This window comes from Topomyia yanbarensis, chromosome 2 (genome assembly GCF_030247195.1).
Source record: "Topomyia yanbarensis strain Yona2022 chromosome 2, ASM3024719v1, whole genome shotgun sequence".
Taxonomy (NCBI): Eukaryota; Metazoa; Arthropoda; class Insecta; order Diptera; family Culicidae; genus Topomyia; species Topomyia yanbarensis.
In genome coordinates, this window is record NC_080671.1 from 100916066 (window position 1) to 100933810 (window position 17745).

The 17745-nt window shown below is 36.7% G+C and overlaps 1 protein-coding gene and 1 long non-coding RNA gene across 4 annotated transcripts in view; both read right to left on the reverse strand.

Annotated features, from left to right (window-relative positions):
• The window catches only part of LOC131679013 (tyrosine-protein kinase Mer), a 424032-nt gene that overhangs the window by 176545 nt on the left and 229742 nt on the right, over window positions 1-17745 (reverse strand). The window lies entirely within an intron of this gene.
• On the reverse strand, window positions 15288-16012 carry LOC131679014 (uncharacterized). Its single transcript, XR_009303787.1, has 2 exons — window positions 15766-16012; window positions 15288-15706 (listed from the first exon to the last, which is right to left on the reverse strand). It is a non-coding gene; the product is annotated as an uncharacterized LOC131679014 (long non-coding RNA).

The following is a 17745-nucleotide window of genomic DNA, read 5'->3' on the forward strand; positions in this document are numbered from 1 at the left end:
ATCTTAGATGAAAACATGACTTCCGGAATTGACATCCGGTATCTATTCATTAACGCTATTACAAAAATTCTCACATTGTTGTGGTAATTGAAAATTTTACTAAACCGAAGTAGCCATCTTGATTTTCGAAATGGTCTCAGACATTGATATTTGGCACCTACTCGTCAATCCCGTTCCAAAAATACTCATATTGATTGGGCTTTGGAGAATTCCACAGAACCGGAAGTCGCCATCTTGAATTTCAATATGGCACCAGGCATCGATATCTAGCGTCTATTCGTCAATTCCATTCCAAAAATACCCATATTGATTCGATTTTAGAGAATTCCAATGAACCTGAAGTCGCCATCTTGGTTTTCCAAATGGCCTCTGACACTGATCTCTATCATGCGCTCTATTAGGCCCGCTCTGAAAATATGCATGCTGATTGGGTTATAGAGAATTCCACTGAACCGGAAGTCGCCATCTTGGTTTCCAAAATGGCCTTAAACATCGATATCTGACGTCCACTCATCAATCCCGTTCCAAAAATACCCATATTGATGGGGTTTCAGAGACTTCCACTGGACCGGAAATCGCCATCTTGGTTTTCAAAATGGCCTTAAACATCGATATCTGACGTTCACTCATCAATTTCGTTCCAAAAATACCCATATTGATGGGGTTTCAGAGAATTCCACTGAACCGGAAGTCGCCATCTTGGTTTTCAAAATGGCCTTAAACATCGATATCTGACGGCCACTCATCAATCCCGTTCCAAAAATACCCATATTTATGGGGTTTCAGAGAATTCCACTGAACCGGAAATCGCCATCTTGGTTTTCAAAATGGCCTTAAACATCGATATCTGACGTTCACTCATCAATTTCGTTCCAAAAATACCCATATTAATGGGGTTTCAGAGACTTCCACTGAACCGGAAGTCGCCATCTTGGTTTTCAAAATGGCCTTAAACATCGATATCTGACGTCCACTCATCAATCCCGTTCCAAAAATACCCATATTTATGGGGTTTCAGAGAATTCCACTGAACCGGAAGTCGCCATCTTGGTTTTCAAAATGGCCTTAAACATCGATATCTGACGTCCACTCATCAATCCCGTTCCAAAAATACCCATATTAATGAGGTTTCAGAGACTTCCACTGAACCGGAAGTCGCCATCTTGGTTTCCAAAATGGCCTTAAACATCGATATCTGACGTCCACTCATCAATCCCGTTCCAAAAATAGCCATATTGATGGGGTTTCAGAGAATTCCACTGAACCGGAAGTCGCCATCTTGGTTTTCTAAATGGCCTCAGACATGAACATTTGGCATCTACTCGTTAATGCTGTTCCAAAAGCAATCACTTCCACTTTTCCAAAAATCTTCGAAATTCTTTGCATTCAAAATGGAAAAGCAGAAACCGTGTAAATTTGAAAATCCGTGCAAAAAAACTTGGTCAAAAACCGTCTAAGTCTTTTGCCTTCATAAGGATTTTTGCTAAAACCGTGTTAATTGCGAAATCCGCGCAAAAAAAAATGATCAAAAATCGCCTAAGTTTTTTGCCTCCAAAAGGACTTAGAACATTTTTGCGAAACCCGTGCAAAAAAAATTGTTGAGAAATCGTCTAAGTCTTTTGCCTTTAAAAGGACTTAGAATATTTTTGCGAAAAACCGTGTTAATTGCGAAAACCGTGCAAAAAAAACCGTGCTAATTGCGAAAACCGTGTAAAAAAGCCGTGTAAAAAAACCGTGCAAAAAAAAACCGTGTAAAAAAAACCTTAGTGTATAATGTACAAATAATAGCTACAAAGAGCACCCAGTGGAACGATGATTCCTTTTAAGGGGCCCGCTGTAGTATTAATATTAAATAGATTCGGATTTTAAACTAAACTATTTAAACTAAATTTAAATTTAATATTAACATTCTAAGAAAATAGAAAAGGAAAAGAAAGAAAGCTTTTTGGGGGAACATCAAGTTTATGCATATCAAGTTCATATTAAAAACACACTAATTTTATTTTTCAAATAACGTTTTAAGCTTATTTCAAAATGGATGCGATTTGTTATCTGTCTTAACTCAGTAGGAAGATGATTGAAACTCGTTGGCCCGGCAAAGGAAATGCGTTTCTGACCAAGGTTGCTGAAAGCCCTGGTGCGTTGTAAATTATTGGCTTGCCTAGTGGTAATCTTCGATTCTTATCTCCGGATTCAGGGGTCTCAGAAATCAGCAGTAAAATTTTGATAAATATTACTGGATTCCTCGTAGATCGTCAAGGGGTGCATCACATGATGGCAACATAAATGCAAAACAGACGAAACAATCATGAGTCCAGGGAACTGAATTCAGGAATATCCGAAATCGGAGTTAAATGTGTCTGCATTACATTCAATATGATTCGTAGATCATATGGTTGATGTAATTTGATAATCCAAATGTCGAGAATGATAAAAAGAATCTCCGAAGAACCGAATTCGGGAGTTTCAGGAAGCGATTGTATCTGATTGTCATCAAATATGAATGCATTTGACATGCTATTTTTGTGGCACACCATGGAACTTAAACATTGTCATTCGGCCCGGAAAATCAGATTCCGCAGTCCCGAAACCAACCAACAATGGTCACACCAATATTATTAATTTTAGGTTTCAGTTAGAACTTACTGATTTTGTATTATTTATTGAAATAAATGGTAGGTTTTAATAAATTACAATCATACGCAAATGAAATTGGAAAATTTCGCTCTCAGGGACTTCAATAAAGTAGACAATTGCTAACATGCTCATTAGAAGCCCAATTAATACGTTTCAATATCGTGTGTAACATATTGAATTCTTAAAATAAGACATACATGCGTAATTGAAGAGAAAGTGGGACATGAAAAATAATTTGAAAAAATGTACACACCAAAAAAATCTGAATTTTATCGTTGACGTAATTGCAAACATGACACAATTCAACAAACCGCAATTTACGAAATGACAGAACATTACCGTGTTCCATTTACTTTTACATGAAACATATACTTTACATGCGCAATGACTTAAAATTACACTTCCTACCATTCAGAACAAACGCTGTATGTGGAGTAAAATTACATGATTTACGAAATTAAACGTCATGTAAAATTAAAATCAAACGTAAAACTAAGTCATTTTTGATGCTCGTATATGTCATGGTCAGGAGACGTAAATTTACACTATTTTTTCTAGGTGTGTACGTTATCTCGAGGAAAAATGTACGTTATATCGAGTGACACTATATCGAGGGTACGTTGTATCGAAGATTACCTGTATAACTTTCTAACGAGCAAAGCTAGAGGTTCAATGTATTAAGACAAATTATTCTTCTTCAAAATATCTGAGAGTATTTCTAAAGTGATCTTAATGAAAAAGCAAAACTGCAAAAGTTATACAAAGAAAACCATTTTTTAAGAAACACCCTAAATTTTTTTTGGTAAATTTCTTGTAAAATGAAAAGTACATGGCATAGAGTTTCAGTGTCTTCGACAAAGTTTTTAAAAATTTCATTTTCTTCAATTGTCTGCAAGACAGCTAAACTCTATCTCTAACCATTAAAAAGTTAATTTTCTGATTTAAAAAAAATAGAACCACCCTACCCACTATTTAAAATAATAGAAAAGTATTGTTAAGTGCAATATTTTATCATGAAAACGAAACTACATTTTTATATTGTTCACCGTGAAAGTAATTTAAACATATTACAAAGTTTTTGAAGACGAACATTTTCTTCTAAACCATCAAAACATTAGCTTTTATTGTTCAGAAAATATAAGCACTTAATATTTCAAAAATGTGTTTTTAAATCAATTTTATTAAATTTTAAATATATATCGTATTCGCCATCTTTTGCTCAATTATAACTCTAATCAAGCCTTTATTTACAGTTCAAAAAGAATTATCTTTTATTTGCCCCAAATGAGTGATATTGTTATTCCAAACAACCCCAGTTTTGGCGAAAAAGTGGTCATAACTTTTCAACGGAAACAGCTAGATATATGGTGCCATGAAACAAATTATTCGCCTTGAAACAATCTCAAAGTTGTCTGAAGACTACTTCAGTTTTAAATGAATACAGCAAAAGTTATTGGAATAAAGCTGTATTTCGAAAAAAACACCCAAAGATCCGACTTACAATTTGTTTTAAAATAAAAAGTATGACAGATAGAGCTTACATATCTTCAGCATACATGTCGTTCTACAACTTCGCTGAAGGTCGTTTGGCTCTGGCTAGAATGATTAAAAAGTTAATTTTTTGATCTTGGTATAATTAGAACCACCCTAACTGTTGCTTTAACAAAAAGAGGTGGCTCATAAACTACGAAAACTTCTTCAAAGACTTAATAAGGCTAAGTTGTTTAGTTTTAGTAAAATCTCAAAATTCCTGCTAAATTTGCATTCTGGACCACTGTGCAATGTGGGCGACGAAAATTTAGTTTGGCTTCTTACCCTACCGGTTGACCTCGCATCAGCGTACTTCTCAGTCGACTTGCAAAAATTGAAGGAAGCACAAAAATACCTGCGGGCCTTTTAACCCTTTATAAGGCAGTGGCAACTATATTGCCACCTTTTCGTTTCGTTCATAACGCAGAAATATGAAGTGAGAAGTGTTCCAATCTTATGAAATCTTCTTCTTAGGAGTCTGGCAACTCTTCTTATTACTTTCTATTGAGATACAGTGAAAAGTATCAGATTGGTGAAGAGTTTTTTGAAAAAATACGGCGATTTCCTTTTGGATAATAAAATTAGCTTGATTTTGAAAAAAATACTCTAGACCCTATAAGTTGGCGATGCAAATTTGTATAAACAGCTATTTTTAATCCAAAAATTTGGTTCATGAGTGGAAACAATTACAAAGAAAGATATTAAATGAATAAATGAACGTCTGAAATCTGTGGTCTCATTTTTTAACTTATCCTCAGAATCCAGGGGTTAATCAGGTAATAACCAGTAACTCACCTTATTTTCTTTCTGAACTTCCGATTTAGCCCGATTTGTCATTATATTTCCACCAAACTCGTTGGAAATTCATCAAACATTACGAAGACTGACGATTTCTAACGGCGGTACGGGCGGTACCAAGTATATTTTCAAAACATTATTTTATTGCGAAATAAATGTAAATATATTCTAAACTAAGTGAAAAAACAGTGTTTCTATTAATATAACTTAATAGCCCGAAACTCTGGGCCTTATAAAGGATTAAAGCTTCCTAACATTCGACCTGCCTGAAATAGACTGGGGAATCTTCGGTTTTCCGCGTTGCCTAAATTAACCCATTCATGCCCATGTTGTTTGTGGACAACAATGTTTTTAAACAGCTATAACTTTTGATTGAGGCCAGATTTGCTCACAAAAACAAAAAGGCTAATGAATGTGACTATTGCCTTTCATTTGAGTTATAGCAGTTACATGGATCAGCTCTAGAAGCGAAGTTATTGCAATTAGTTTAATTTGATTCCGATGGAGCAGTGCTGCCAGGGACAGTTTGCGTTGACATCGAACAATGATTTTTTCGTATATCTTCGTTGTGGTGCAATATTATTGAAAACTGATAAAACTTATCAATTGAGACTGTCTTTGGCTACGTTTTCCATGCAATTGGACTATTGTAAATATTCTTGGAGAATTGTATTGAGCATTGGAAGGTAAAAATTGAGCAGCTTCTAGCACTGCAAGGGAAGCACATATCTTTATGAAAATAGACTTTTCGTGTTTCTTGATCTCACCTTTTTCAAGGAAAAATAGTTTTGAAACCCTACATGCACTAGAAAAAAGTTGGGCATGAAAGGGTTAACTTAAAATTAGTTTCTGTATTACATAGGGGTGACCGGAGCTGGTTGGACGAGTGCCTTTTATGAAAAGGCTATTATGCGCAGTAGCGACATCTATAGTGATTTTGGTGGGGTGTTCGGTCACCAATGTACCGACGTAATTTCAGTTGTTTTAGCGGTGTCGTTTGTACAGGAGCACGTTTGTTCTTTTTTCGGCACTGGAGAGTAAATTTCTGTTTCTGAAAAATAATATATGTAACACAAATCAATAACTTCCAATAACTTTGTACTGCTGGAAAGGGTATTACAAAACCCAACAAAATGGTATAACGGTTACCAGTGTAACCTTATATTTGTTTGTGTAAATCGTGATTGTACATTGGGGTAGGTTGGCCGAGTTTTGTGCGGGGCTGGTTGACCGAGTTGTAAATTTAGTGTAGAGTAATGCGCACTTCGATATTTGTGAAACCTTTTTCAATGCAAAATTTGATATTATGCTAATATTGATGATTATAAGGAAAAATATACACGAGAAATAAGTAATAAAAATAATTTAAATTATTACCAAATAGAAATAAGAGATTAGAATCATTAAAAGTCGGAAATTGTTTATAAAAAAGTTGATTCCGATATTTTATGAATTAAATGCCAAGCAGGTTTCAGAGTCTCTGGCGTGTGCCCAGAGAAGAGAAGTGCCACTTCGAACAAAAAAAATCACGAAATTTCTCACAAAAACGAATCGGATTTGTTGCTGGTTTTCCTTGCTTTGATTTGAGAGTGCACCCGTATGACGTTTCAACTAGTATAACTTTTGAGACTGGCTCGTATAAATCGTTGTAGGCGGTCGAGCTTTGCTAAAGCGTACAGTAAATAACAGAAAATGTATTCCTGCATTTCGCATCATAGATTTCTCGCGTGTTTTTTGAAAAGGGCCAATAAGCACTTTGAGAGGAAATTCTGGACAGCCCATTAATCGCCGATTATAAATCACAGCAACAAACGAAAGAGAAAACTCTCTTTCATAAAATGTTAATAGCCATTCTCGGCGACTTACGGTTTGTCCGGAATTTTCTCTCAAAGTGAATTTTGACAGCATGCTTATTGGCCCTTTTCAAAAAACGCGCGAGATTTTACTTTTCTGATTGATGTTATGCTTATTGCAGTATGTAGTGATTGAACGCTCGTTTTCTAAAACGACATTGTCTGTTAGTTTTGCGGGCGTCCGGAGAATCATCCAGTTTCAACGGAATGTTCTCTGATTACCTGGTCCGACGGAAATGCTTTTATTAATTTTGCACAGTGAAGAGTAGCTCGTAAGGAACCTTTACTAAGCAGCACATGATGGCAGAGCCCTCTTTCTAAATAGTGGAACGTGATCTTCCGCATGGGTGGTGGATTTTTCCATTTGTCATAAATATTACTTGTGATAATTAAGCTGAAGAAGCAAACTTTTTTTTCTGGATTCCAATCCAAAGCAGTGAAAGCTAATGTAAGTACTTAAGGTCACAAGAGCACTTAGCAAATATTCGGGAATCTAATGGAAGATTTTGTGATACTTCAATTTTGTAAAAAAAATATTTGTAATTTTGCGAACAAACAAATAAAAAAAGTTCGATAAAACGTCAGCTGCATCGGAAAAAAATCGAAAACAGCATATGGCTTAATGACCCAATTAACGTATACAATCTCGCCATCGTCGGCCTTAACTGCGTTTCAGTTTTTCGAGTATTTTTGGTACAGATTCTGTACGATACGGATAACATATTTTTTAAGAAAAGTACAGTTTGGTACAGATTTTTTTTAACATGACATGTAAAATAATTTAACACTGCGATGCATACCAGTAAACAGGTTTTAAATGTTGAGTTAGACCGCTAACAGAGTGATGGCGATAAACTGAGCTGGAGCTAGCATTAGGATGCGGGATTCGAGAAACTTGCTTGCAGCAAATCAAAGGATTGATGTCAAAATAGGTTTGTTACAGTACCAGGAGAAACTGGAAGTACTTCTCCTTTTCTACTTCTAGTAGCAAACCGAATTAAAAATTAGCAACTAGCATCCAGGTTTGTCACATCTTGCATCCAAATGTCAGTACAAGCCACAGCCAGGGTTGTAACATTCAAATTTTTTTCTTTAATGTCACAGATTTATTTCACAATTAGGCAAACCAAGAGACGTGTTGGATCGGCTGATTATGTCTTGATTGTTTCTTCTGACGTTACTCCGCACTGCTGGGCACAACGTCCGACAAAACCGTTGATTCGATCCAACATCAAACGAATCGGAACTAATGAAAGATGTTTGTCGGACGGGTTTTTCTGTTCGTAGGAGTAAAGCAAAACAAACTTGTTGACAAAACCCACCACTGATTTGTCAAACAAACGTCTCATAGATTGCCCAATTTTTGGTCAGAACTTTTTTTCAGAAGAGAGATTTTTAACATTTTCATGAAAATTTCACCGATTTCCACAGATTTTTGGAAATTTTTAAATTTTTCATAGATTTTTCGGAAATATTACACAAATACAAAATGGCTAAAAGATTTTCTAGACTGAAACACAGCTTCCAATGTGGCCCTGGCCGCAGCTCAGCTTAGGTTGAAAACAAAATGACAACGAGAATTTGAACTGGAACTGATTTTGACATTACCCAGTCAAACACTCCGGAATTTTGACTGGTTTCTGGCGAAATTTTATTGCAAATGAAACAACTGATTCCGAGGCGGAATTTTTGGTTTTTAGCAGCCAAATATCAGCATCAGCACCAACTCAGTGTATCACTATCTCGAATGAAAACTAATTATATAAAATGATTCTGTTTGTCATTGTGTTGGTACAGAATACGAAGAATTTTCAACTCCCAGTACAGATTTAATTGTGACAACACTGGTGAGTAGTCGGAACGATTGGCGTTTGCATTTTTCGTACGAATCAATCCGCTGAAGTTTTCGAGTCCATCATGGTTTACAGACCTTGGCGACATTTCGTAAAAAATGGAATGCGACGTTAAATTCTTGAAAAGGTACTCACAGGGCCGTCGAGAGCGGCGGCGGGCCCCAAGGCTAGTGTTACTGACGGGCCCTTCTCAGCTTACTTATTTGAATCTTGATTAGAGGACTTGTATATATTCACTCATATATCAAACTATGTTGCTGTTGCTAAAATTGCTATGGTTACGAGTTTTTCAAGTAGCGGGTTCCCGGGTACTCTTTTGCCCTGTTAAAAATGTACACAATGGTTAACAACCTTATTAGAGGTATATGGAGATAATCCGTTTATTCGCACCACGTTTGTGTCATCGCCTTTATATATACAGAGGTACTGACTTCATGTTGCCACATTCAATGATATATTTAATTTTGCGCAATAAACGCTTCTACTTGATTATTAGTCTGAAAAATAATCAGTACACTATGTCCAACTATGAAATTGTATTATCTTTTCTATCTTTACCTCCATTTGCAAATTTGATATTGTTCACTTCTCCAACAGGTGATTTAAAGGGACACCTCGAAAAGTAAACAGGAATACAGTTTGACCACAGTACGGCCATTTTCCGCTTTGATCGTCATTCATTTTTATTCACGTTCGACACAGTAGGTTGAAGTAGGGGAGATCGGGGCTAGTTGGCGGGGTTTTTAGTTTTCAATTTTTATCGCCGATTTTTTTAAAGTGTTTGATGCATTGTCTCCATTTTTAGAGACAAAAATATGTGACGCGGAAAACCCGCTAACTTACCCCGGCCCCGGGGTAAGTTGGCGGTATGTGAGTATACGCCAAAAACTAAGCAATCAAATGGAGATTCAATTACTTCAAGGGTCCTTTTGGAACGTGCCAGTGGCGTAGCCAGGGGGGGGGGGGGGGTTGGGGGTTAAACCCCCCCCCCCCCAAACCAAAATTAATTGGATTGAAAAAAAATTGATACTGACGAATTTAATTTAATATTCCACAAAATATTTTTGGAAAAATATTCTATGATCACTACATTGAGAACTGTGTTTAAAGCGTCATGAGAACTTTTGGAAAATTGTGGGAAGGGGATCTTGTAACTTATCTCTTAGCCAAAATCCCATAGTTGTCAAATTACTTCAATGTAAAATAAAATAACTGTCTGAATTATTATTGTTGACCTAGTACATAAAGTAGATAACTCCTCTAAGAACGTTTGTTTTAACAAATGTTAAATATATCGTCGGTTGTCACGGTAAAGATGGACACGTCTATCGATACCAGGACACATATTAGTGTGATTCGTAGTTATACTGCCTAAGCTCGACCCTCATTATCAGAAGACAAAGATTAAGCCCGTACGATATTAAGCCTGTTCTAATGACCCTGCCACTTCTAGTTTTCCGATCTGTTTACTTCACATCCTTGCTTTCACTTGAGTACTATGTCTCTAATTTTCATAACTTTCCCTACCCAGTAATATCTAGCTAATTGAATGTCGTTAAAATGTAAAAAAGAAAATGTGACTAACATAGTCGAAATAAAAAAGGAAAAAAGTTAAATATAAAATAAAGCTCTGGTATCCACAATAGGAGCTCGAATTCACAAGTTATTAAATTAAAATGTCTTTCAAATTGTTCTCCGCTTTCATCATATGACAATTTAATAGGGTGAATAATTACAAAGAAATTACAATTCTTATTTTTCTTGCTCTTCTATGAATACCAGACGTTTTCACCCATCTTCCGGATAAAAATTCGGGCCCCCAAACGCGACCCGGGCCCCAGGGCAATTGCCCCGGCTGACCCCCCCTCTCATCGGGCCTGGGTACTCATGAGAATTCATACAAAGCAGCCTTTAATATTAAAGATTGAAAATAATTATAAACTAATTTCCTGCACTTTTTTAAGGGCCAAAAAATTTATATCGAATCCTGGAAAAGGAAAATGGCTGGCTAACAAAATGCTGTCAATAGTTTCGGTATTTAACCGTTGTGTGTCCGACGCGGTACCCGGGTACCTTTTCAAGTTTCAATTAATTAAATTCCTATGTTTTATCCATAGCTGGAAATTGAAATTTTGTGACATCTTAGAACTTTACTAAGTCAAGCTTTTGGGTTAATAATATTGTTGATATAGAAAGGGTGGGAGTGAGGAGGGGCTCCTGAATTTTTTTATTACGTAACAGGCCGACGTGGGTACCCGGGTACCCACAAAACTAAAATGCCCATAACTAAGGTAATATCCAACCGATTTCGATACTTTTGGCCGTTTTGGATTCAGGAACTCATCCACTTTTGGACTTGGTAAAAATGAATCGGGTTACTTCATTCGGTTCCCGCGAATCCGGGTTTCCGGAAGCAGGTTCCAGAGCTGGGGTACTATTTGCGAACTTCAATGGAATACTAGCAATATGGGTATCAAAATTTTCGGAATTGCATCAGTAGGCCGTATCTCGTGGTTTTGGAACCATTTGGTGATTTGACCCCGGAACGGACATTCCGGAGCAGGTTCCCGTGGGGCCGTGAGTGGCCAATCCATTCCAATTCCATTTTTCAAATTGCCATAGGGTCCCGTAACAATAAAAAACAGACTTCCGAGACAATTTGAAGAGTTTTGATACTCATATTGCTAGGGCATTATTAAAATTTACAAATCACATCCTGGTACTGGAACATTACTCCGGAAAATCCGGATTACCAAAAACCAGATCCATTATTCCGGTTCTATTGTACAGAATCAAAAGGTAGACGAGTTCCTGAATCCAAAACATCTAAAAGTATCCAAATCGGTTAAAGGAAGCCATAGTTATGAGCATTTCAATTTGTGGGTACCCGGGTACCCTCGTTGGCCTGTTAAAGGTGTTTTTTTTGTTGGACACATAACTGTTAAACGTAAATGTATGCTTACATACTTCAATATCAAAACATTCGTTTTTCGATGGAAAGGATAGGTTAATGTTTGAAAGATGGGTTAATTATTGCATGACAATTTTTATTTGGAAAAATATATTCTGACCACTTGTCGGATTATCGGGGATGAATTTGCTAGATATTTTATACCAGTAACGTCGTATAATTTTGAGCTAATGTGTTGATTAACAGTGTATTTTGCAGGGCTTCGACACCACGTGTCGCTAGTGATTTTAAAAAGAATTGTGAGAAGTTTTAATTTCGAGTGACCCTTCTCTTCTCTGGTGTGCCGCTTCAATCCTGAAAGTTTTCCTCCTGAGAAGTTTCTGACAGGATTTGTCGACCCAACCCCGAACAAAACTCGTCCATTAGCATAGAATCCGCTGCAGATGTAAGCCTCTCTGAAGACGTCAAACGGTGAGTGCACGATCTGATTCGAAGAAGTGGCAAGTTCGTAAACGCCGATTCCACAATAAAAGCAGTATTGGAGGAGCAGAAAATGAAATCAAACGTATGCGTACGCTGGCGGAGGAAAAAAATCAGCGAGAGCTGGTAACAAGTTCACTAAAGCTGCCAAAGGTAAGTCCAAAAAGGTTAAAAAGACTAAAAAGTGAAGAGTGGATTTTATTTTCCTTACCTATATACGAAAAAACGATATTTTTTTTTAATTAAATGCTTCCCACTGATACATTTGACGTGTTTAATCTTGTTGTATCTTCATGACAGCGCAAACCGGTTTTCAAAAAGTCTAACCAGAATGAGTACAGAAATTCCGAAAACTCGGCCAACCAGCCCCGGTCTCCCCTACACTCAAATTAAATACAGAATATTTATATTGGTGCAGATTTTCCCGACAGATTAGTGCAAACAACGTGTAATTCTGTTGAGTACAATAAAAGTTACTAACGTTCACATTCGTTCCATATTGAAGGGCAGGCCTTAGTCACAACAATAAAAAAGGATTGATACAGTAACTCCGAGTAATAATCTGCACCAGAAAATGCAGTAATACGCATATCCCTAAAACTCCCTATTGCAACATTTCTCCCGTTCAGCGAATAGATTTGACAGTCATATTATAATCCACGGTGTGTTTGGTAGAACAATTTTATTCGAAAAAAATCGGCATCGCTAAAACTTCAGCATGTGATAGAATGGGTTTTTCCCTTTCATTTGAAAGTAAAATTAAAATATTCTGTCGGGGGCTGCAGAACAACTTTTTATTTTAAAGTGTTTTTGTTTGAAAACTTAGGTTTTACAACGAAACTGGTTCACATTTTCGCCCATAGGCAGTACTTTAGACATTCAAATATCATCAATATGAGAATCTGGTGGACAATAGACCTTTCTCGTCCGACCTAACCCCCTTTTTTCTTATTTTTATTCAAAAGACTACACATTTTTAAGAATATTGCCGTTGAAATGAGACTATTTGGAGCTATCGTGATTTTTTAATGATTTTTTTAAATTTGAAAAATGCAAGAATGTTGAGTATTTTTTTCACCTTTGCAAGAATGGTGGGACTCAAAATGTGTGTTTAGGCAACACTGTTTTGTATATTTTTGCTTGAGTTCCTGGCAACGCGGCAAATGAAGTGGTGAGTCGCGGTACAAAGTTCATTGGTTATGTAAACAAACTAAAGTGAACCTCTCGGTGGAGAACATTGCATGATAATGTTTAACCTCACTTTTTTGACAGTTCAGAGAGATTGTTTACATGGTCTTGGAATTTTTGTTGATTCGATCATAGTATGAGAAACTTGGTTTGGTTCGCTGCCAAATGTTAACACTTTCCAAACAAGGTCGCTCAGCTGTAATTTTTTATTTGATGTCGGCATCATACATTGTTCCGTTAAATTTAACATTTTTACTTTTCATGTACATGACTCATTGTAGAAGTAAGGAATTTCTAGCCAAACATTTGAAAAAGGCCCACTGCCAAATGCAAACAAATCGAATTTTCATGTTCTCTATTAAAATCCTGGGACAAAACCTGGATATGTTTTTTTTCTGTTCATTTGATCTCTTGTTTTGCATAGCCACTCTTTCTTCCTCACATATTTTAAATGGACTGGCTGCATTTGACAGTTCCCCCTGACTGCATTTGACGGTTCCCTTTGGCTGCATTTGACAGCTCCCCCTGGCTGCAATTGACATTAGGTTTTTTCGTATCCACACGTCACGTCCCAGTTAAAAACTATCTATCTGGCCATGTGCATAAACATAACGTAACAATGGATTATGAAGAATTTAGATAATGATTTTATAACAAATTATAAAAGGGCCCGGCTGATATAAAAGTCCTAACTAGCAATACACTTATCATAAAATGATTATAATGGATTATTGTAACTGATTCCAAAAGGATTATAAAGGCAGTGAAATACTTACTCAACGAATTAAGGGGAGTGTCTCATGTAAACAATATGCGCAATCAAACTAAATAAAACAGTATTAAATTTTACATAGAATTATAATGAATTCGACCAAAACTTCTTTTGGATTAAAGGCTAAAAGGTCAGCTACGGCTGGTGGTGTTGCTGCAATCGGTTTGCCTTCGGTCACGTTGGACACATTCGACTAACGGGAATATTCAGCGATTCCGATTCGAAGGAAGCAGCGCCAGTAGCAGACTGCTTCGGTTCAGCAAGACGCTCCGGTATCGGACGAAGCTAACACTCCGGTAGGACGAAGGTTTCAATGAGGGGCTCAGGCATAAGTAGCAGAGTCCTTGCACTTACTGCTTGTCGAGTGAACAATTCCGACGTAACCACTGCCACTCTCGCCAAGCTTGATCACCGTCATAAGTGCGACGCCAGCGGTATAGTGCCAGGAATAGTCGAGAAGAGTGCCAGGATTAGGTCTGTTCCAGTACCAGGAGAAACTGGAACCGGAGAAAATCGTTCCTGTACTCTCTTCTTCTCTTTTTTCTTTTTCTGGTAGCAAACCGGAGTAAAAAGGAGCAAATATTTTTGCTCCTCTTTATTCCGGAGTGACTTCCGTGTACTGGAACAAACCTACTGACTTGCCGAGAGCTACAAGATTAAATAGCAGGGCGTTTTTAAAGTGACCGTAGTATAACGTAGAGGCTTTAGGAAGATGATTTATTCAGCAGAATAAGATAGCAAAATTACCCAAAACATAAGAGCTGGCTGCCGAAGTGAATCCACACACATCATCACCTACAGAGGCAAGCAATATTGGAACGCAGCGAAATTCCTCACAATGAATTGATCTCGTTAGGTGAAATTCCAGGAAGTACAATTTTCATAGCACAATTTAGTCGACCGAAATTGTAGTCCTCAGTCGAGAGAGAGAGACTGATAGAGTAGCAGCAGCTAGGAATTTTTTTTCGAAAGCTAGCAGCGGTTTCGCGTATCCTGCGCTAAGTAGACAGCATTAAGAGAGATCTCCGAAGCATGTCAAGTGCTATCAGATGAGAAAAAACCTCGCATCTATGACCAGTACGACAAGGACGGTCTTCTGACCAACGGTTCCGTTCGGTAATACCATAACACACGGCACCGGCGACACAGATATATTCACGACATACTAATTACTTATCCTTCCGAAAAAGTAAATAAATTGACTATGAAATTTATCATTCGCTGCCTAGTTATTTGGTGCCAATTTGAACAATACAGCAGATAGCTTTATTGCGGTGCCAAAATGATGGCTACTCGGGATATAATATAAATTTACATATAATTTCTCCTCTCTGATATTCTACCAGAATGTATAATGCTCTGCATTATTATTATCACTCCAATCAAATCCTTCTTACTCCTTATTGTCAGTGCCGAGCGCTATTTTGCATTTGCCGGCTAAATCAACGACAATGCGATAATCGACGAAACTTTTGCTGTAATGGAACTTGAACACGAATAATAAATAATTGTTCCATTCGAAAGCGATAACCTTGTTGTCCTCATGTTTGCAGCTATCATACGCTGGTAGGCATTCTGACCAATGGAAACGTTCTTCGATATGGGCATTGAACGATCAAAATCATTTCAACAACTTATCATCGACCGAATTCGTTACCTATAAAGTTCAGGTAAACTTCACCACCTAAAAATGAATAATCAATCGGATCATCTTGTTAGGAATTAACCCACGAGCAAACAAACAAATGTGTACAAATCCTTATCCATCATCCAGAAAGCAATCGTTTTATAGCCCAATGCTTGATCTTACGATTCAGCATATGCCACCGGGTTTTACATCCAGCGCCGATTGGTCAATGTACGAACCAGGTTACCATTGTTCCAATCCCAATCCCTCTTGAGTTGATATTCTTTCAAAGAGCATCGAAAGTATTCAAGTAATGTAAATTTTAAAAGTCCGTGTAAACAAGTCTTAGGTAAACAAGCACACCGAACCGTCAGAAAAGTGAGGTTATACATTTTCATACAATGCTCTATATTATTGACAGGTATATGAATGAATCATTTCAGCATCAGTGATGCCAGGTCTATTTAAACAATAGCCTGCAGTAAAAATATAAAAGTCTGCCGAATGCTATAAAAATCTTCAATAAATGCGACGTAGAAATGTAGTGTGTATATAATTTAAATGATCAAAAATGTTGAAGGCTGGTGTATAAATTGGCTGGCATAGGCTTTGTTCTGCTAAATATTTGTAATCTGCAAAAGATCTGCAGTGAAAACACAGAGAACAGACATATAAGCTAAAACAAACTTTCCCGAAAAACCTGTGTAAACATTTAAATGAAAATACGTTGAAAATCACCATCGCATACAGGTTCGCATGCGTGAATCACCATTGTATCCAAGTTTGCACACAAGTTCCGTATAGCGATTGCTGGCCGATCGAAGCGCCGACCAGTGGCAAGTTGCTACTCGCTGTTGTCATTTCAAAGCGACAGTTTTATTTCTTACACAAGTTGAAAACTTTACTTGTATGTCAGTTCTCAGTGGTGAAAATGCAAAATCTGCAGATTTACTAATATATATGCAGATCTGGCATCCTTTTAGTATTCCCCACAGGAAGTTCATCCAAATGGTGTAAAAATATGGGGAAACAAGGCAAGATAGGTATTCAGAATATGGGCTTAAATGAGCAGCTTGCACTATTTTTGATTTTTTCAATAGTAAGAGGTACCAAATCATCGGGGCAATAGGCAGTAACGAATTGGGGATAAAAAAGGAAGCATCCTATCATATAAAATTTTTTGACGAGAAAGGTCTATTTCATTGCGTACAACTTCGTAGAAAATTACATCGCGATCTAAAATCGCCAGAGAAAGCTATTAATTTTTTATCAAAGTTTCTAGAATCGCACGGAGCCCATTGGTTAAGAAGCTTTTTCCAAAAACATTTTCATCTGTGAAATTTGGTTTGCCTTATTTTAATTTTAATTTATTTTTAGATATAGAGAAAAGTAGATAAAATTTGAACGAAATTAGTACTCTTTTGTAAGATGCTATTACCAATATGAGAATCTAATAATACAGCAAAATGAAACAGTTTTCTTCTGTCACAGATATATTTGTTTCTTAATTTTTATTTCTTCACTCATTCTGGAGTATGCTTGATGTAATCTTGAATCAACCTTTTTGCTCGTTAGCATCTTGTGGGATATATTTGGCCTAAATTTTAACTTTATATTTGATCAAACTCGATTAGATATTCAGTCATTTGATTTGATTTCGATTAGGAATCTTGATTGACAGTTTCATGAAGGATAGAAAAATAATTCAATGAGATTTATGTTCAAGTTTGTTTACTTTTGGGAATCGCTGTACATTGAACAGAAATCGCAATAGTAAATAAGAAATAAAGGTTTTGTCTATTGTACGAAAATAGCGATCTCAATATAAAAGTAGATATAGAAAGTATCACCTTTTCCCGAAAGACGTGTTACTGTTAATGTCTCCAGATTCTGAACTGAACTGGAAACTCTGCCTTCTTGATATGTGGTCTTTGCTCTTATCCCATATTATAAGGGAAATCTTCAATAAACAGACTTGTATTACCGTAAACCGGGGTGACATTGATCACTTTTCGAAGTAATCATTACATATTTTTAGACGCAACACATTTATTTCAAGTTTAATATTTTTAAACCATGTACTGATGTATGGAGAA